Below are 5657 nucleotides of genomic sequence, written 5' to 3'. Positions count from 1 at the left end.
AATGACATGATATATAAAACACAATAACAATGTTTCTCTTATTATTAAGTAGTGATGTAGTATTTTATCATTAAATTAATGTGTTTGTTGTCATGACAACAAAATCTGGATTTTACAGGACTGAAATGAAAATGTCGTCTTCCATAATCTGAAAAAATTGGATAATGCTGTTATTTTGTACCAACTGTTAACTTTTATAAAGAAGTAGACATAAACACACTTTAAATGGAACTAGAATATATAAAGAATATACATGTATATTTAAAAATGCCGTTTAAATTATACTTTCACTTAAACTTTTTTGGCCCCAAGAAAGTTGAAAATATTGACAAACCATTTATCAAGTATTATCAGTGACTGAAGACAAAGCGATTGTATGCTCCGCCAGAAGGCTTATCATACACCATAACTCTTCACGTGTCAACTGTCTTTATTGATACTAAACATGCATAAATCTTGTGCGTGCTTGGTTCACAAACACCTATATATTTTGGTAAATAAATAAATCAACTGATGTCTGTACAGTCATAACCTAATGTATAATCCTCACTTTCACATACTGGTCGGAAAACAATTATAAGTTAACTGGTAATTTTAAAAGGTGGAAAAATGGAAATCGATGCATCAAATTTAGAGAATTATATAACTGTTCAGATATTTTGTTTTAATACAGTTATTCAATACTCCTAAGATATTTAAACACTGAGACACAATCTAATGGCATCAAATGTAGACATCCACTATTCATTTAACGTTTTATATTTTAATCTTTTGTCTCAAACATATTGTAAGAATTACAAATAAATTTCTTCTAAACGAAATACATACTCCGCAAGGAAATGTTTTGAAACATACTGAGCTTTGCGGAATTCTGGCGAGAGTTATACGGGGGTCTTATCGCGTATTTTTATGAAGTGAAGATATTAGCCACATGACATGCATGTTGAAGTATGGAAATTGTAGATAATTTGTAACCCATGGAGTATCTCGCCTTATCTCAAGAGCTTTCTCGATTTATAGAGTGTTACCACAGCAGGGTTTTGACAGCCTACAAATCACTGGTAACGAGTCGTTTGCTGTAGTGTATTGTCGTTAAAGTTCCTCTAGAAAATAACATATCGGCTTGTGCTCAGCTTTTCCTAGCATCCCCTCCACAGTCCACACACATACACATTGTTGTGGAAAGAGAGTACTCTAAGATTTCAAGACAAAAAGATTGTCACGTCGGACAATAAATCGAAGGATTCTTCAAACTCAAGATCGTACACAACACCATGTATAATTATGTAAATTGTATATATTAACAAACGTATTTTAACTGGCCATATATAGTACAAACTTAATATCGAGATTTTCAACGAAAATACTTCACAAAGTTACATCATTACATATTAAATACATTGTCGTACAGTTGGCAATTCACAGTCTGTTACATTTTTAACACCCTGCTGGCACTAAAATGAATTAGCATTTGTCACCAGTATACAGCCAGTATCTGTGCATTAATTCTGACACTTTTGGCTGACTTACTTTCGTCTTGATATCTCTACAGTTCAAAATGTGGAAACTGATAATTTAAGAAGTTCAAGGGTAATATGTTTTATTCCAAATGAAAAAAACAACAACAATTTTTTTAGGTACAATTTTTGATGCATGTATCACATGAATATACTGTTTTTCAATAAATCTATTTAAGTATGTTTTACATGCATTGTGTTATGAAATAATTCATGCAGCATTTGTTATGTGTTCTTTATATTATAACATGCAAAAATGAGAAATAAACTTAAAAAATTTTGTTGCGCAAACATTTTAACTCTGATGGATACATTTATTTGATAACAAATTAATCAAGTAAAAATACAGATTAAATAGCATTAATTCTTCCAAATGTATCTAATTATCGACATTTTATATGCATTAAAAAAGGCTCTTGCACTTTTAAATGTAAATATTTAAAATTTGATTTTCCTATATATAAAGCCCTAAACTGTCTAAACAATTTCCTATTTTTGTGCACCATTAAGACAATTATTCTTTTTGTGTTCACCAACGTTATATTCGTCTGATTCTGAAAATGAAAAACTCTATGGATTTCAAGATTAAATCAACGTTGTTTTATATATATATAACAAAACCAACAAAATGTTATTTAGTGTTTATTTGGGGAGAAAACTGTTATGTATTTCATGTCCGACATTGTAGAAATAACATGCACATCCATACATGCTTTTCAGCAGCACATGTAAAAATGTCTATAGCTCTTTCTCGTTAATGATGATTTATGAAAAACTTTGTCAGAATAGACAAGCATGTCGAAAGTCGTTGCGAAATCTACACAGACACTGTGCAGGTTTCTGTATATAGTTCTCGTACATCATCCAGATATAACGCGTGGATTCACTCACTTGGTATCAATCTACACCTTATGTCAACCTATGTTCACTGTTCTGTGAGTTTACATCAATTAAGAATTTGTTGATGGTATTAATATTCAGCAATTCAAAATCAACAATTAGTATATTCGAATATCAAAAATATATTGCTCGTTTTACGCTTTTAGGATAGAATGCATTACCTCCATTTTGAAGATTATTTAAATAAATAAAATAATAAATAAAGTTATATATAATAGGCTACAAATATTGACCACTGTATTGAAACTGCGGGTTGTCGGTTCAATCCAGAGTAGGGTCAATTTCTTCCATTTTTCTTTAAACATTATTTTTGTCTCTCTTGTACTAATAACCTTTAACCTATACATGACATCAAATACTGAATCTTTTTACTTCTTTTAAGATCTTAATACATTTTTCTCAAGTTTGAAGTTCTTTCATTTTTTCTCATCTGGAGGCGTGCAGCTCTTCTTTTCAAAAATGCAATCAATTTTTATTCTCAATTATTTTTTTATTAAAGTGACACAATGCCCAGCCAAGAGTATACAGGGAGTGAACTACTTGAAAGTCAAAATAAGTTTACACTTTGCCATAATTCATTTAAATTTTATAATCTACTTCACATGAATGGAAAATAACTTACTGGCCCAAACTTCAGTAAATGTCCACCGGAATTTATATTCAATTTATAAAAAGAGCGAGGCAGTCCTTTTATAGAACAGAACAGATACTTTATATAGATTTGTACATTGTACATCATTTATAATACAATAATATTTACAAACATAACGTCAATATAATGGTAATAGCAATCGTGATATTTTTTTTCACAATTCATCATCTAAATTTATCTAGTAACAAGAAAATTAATTAATAAATGTATATAAAACGAATTAAATTACTATTATGACGTCATTCCTTTGATCTGACTGTACTGTATCTTTAAAACAGTACAGGAAGGTGTCCAATATTAATGTCCAACAGACCATTAATATTAGACAGCGCGGAAGCTTGTATGACCACTTGACTTTGTGGAAAATTATCAGTAAAAGATTCAGTAAAATGCAACCTCTAATATCAGAACACGAGGAATGTCTTTCCTTTGCCCATTACGCATTTTTACAGAATTTTATGAAAAGAACACTAATCTGATAATTGTTATCTGCCGATGATCATTTCGAATTTTATCTTCAAGCCTACTTGTTTTCGATTTCCAAGCCCTAAAACTCCTATCTCTAGCTGGGGGGTAGCGGAGCATCAGTTAGAATATGATTTTAATGGGATGCCTATTGTCCGTTTTTTTGTTGTTGTTTTTTAAAAAAAACATTTAGTCGACAATCATACTTGATTTGCTTCATTGTATGTACGTAATGTCTCTTTCCAAATAAGTGTAATGGTCAGCAAAAAAAAGAAAGCCTTTACAAATAAATGTAATAGAGAAAAGAAATTCATCTATTCAAAACAAAAGCGGTTATATTTGACTACATATATGTTTAGCTTATTTACAGAAACGATTTCAGACTCCTGTGGAAAAATAAGAAAGTATCATTTTACTGCGTAAATATCCAAAATTCACACTTTTGGCCATTTTTACACAACATTTTACATCGGTGATAGTTGTAGAAGTTAAAAATATCATTTTAACACTAAATGGTCAGTATAAATCATTCTTAAAAGTCACAAATTGTCCCAGTCAATCATTTAAAATATCCAAGATTTTACACATAAAATGTGAAAACCTTTTATTTTTACTATTTCTTGTAAAATCCCCTATTTAAATTGATCTCTACTGTATGCGTGTAAGTCAGGGTCTTTCAAATAGAAATTTGAAAGACCCTGTTTTTTTGTAACTGGTATATTTTGTGTATATCATTGTGTTCATGTACATAATTGGTCATATTTCAAAACGCTATGGACATTTTGTTATATAGGAATTTGCAAGTAAGAAGAAAATAATTGCTAAAACATTAGAATTGTACACTTTTAGCACAAAAATACATTATTTCTAATTTAACGATAGATAACATGATGATATTATTTGATAATAAAAGTAGCAATTTAAGTAAGATATAAGCCTCAAACTGACCAATATGTAAAACATTGAATTCCAGCCTTTAATATTTTACATATTGGACAGTTTTCGGCTTACTACTTAACAACGGCATATACAAACAAAATGGTATTCATCTTCAATGTCTAAAGTATTACAACATAAACTTCATATATCTTAGGCAGATTTATATTTTATCGTTAACATTTTCCAATATCAACTGTTGGTCAATCGCCATTATAAAATTCTTTAAAAACAAAAACACATTTATATGAAAAAAGAGCATAATGTCACTTTAAATAGAGGAAAGCGATTTTTTCAGACAATTAAGATATTTTACTATAATATGAATATTGTTAATGAAGTTATTGTATTAAGTTTTTCCCTCACAATCATTGATACTGTAAAAAAAGACCTACAACTTTTTTCAGTACACAAAAGAATTCTACACAGGTTCCGGAAGTAAGCTGACACGTGAAAGACACGTACAGACAGGTGCACGCCACAAAATACGTTTTACGATAATATGAAGTGCCTTTCCTGAGTTGTAAATCACTCAGTTGAACTAGAGGTACAAAAAATCTGGTTATACATCAATCAGAGAGAGTTGTTGAAAATCAGTAAATCGAGTGCATCTGTGCGCTCGTCTGGAAAAAGTTTAAGATCTCGCCGTAACTCTCGTATGCCATTGTTGTGAGTTACAGTGTTATAAATTCTTTAAGTTTGTTCTTCCCTTTTCACACATGATAAACATGTCTTGACAGGTAGAGATGATGCAAACAAGAGAAGAACCCACACACATACATACACTTTCTCTAGAATTCACTTTCTGGAATGGTAAAACGGAATAGGTACTGACTCGAAACCGCGATATTAAAAAATATATATAATTTACCATTTGCATATTATGCCTTATCGGAAATTTTTCTATCCCTGCACAACCAATATCCCGGTTTTAGAAATCCAACAGAATTATTCTGTTCAAACAAGGCCGTCGACGACGGTCCGGTCTTGGCCGGACCAATATTTTGGCCAAAAAAGTCTTGTCCTTAACAGAACAGAAAAGAAAACGGAAAAACAACACCAAAGTAACAAAACAAAAACAAAACAAAAAACAAAACAAAACAAAAAACACGAGTCGCTGATTAGCAATTTGACACTTAACTGGCAAGGCGGGGTTATTAATATAATCAAAGCACAGAAGGCGCTGA

This window comes from Ruditapes philippinarum, unplaced genomic scaffold, assembly GCF_026571515.1.
Source record: "Ruditapes philippinarum isolate M1 unplaced genomic scaffold, ASM2657151v2 ctg1786_1_1_1_1, whole genome shotgun sequence".
Classification (NCBI taxonomy): domain Eukaryota; kingdom Metazoa; phylum Mollusca; class Bivalvia; order Venerida; family Veneridae; genus Ruditapes; species Ruditapes philippinarum.
This window is presented reverse-complemented; position numbering follows the sequence as displayed.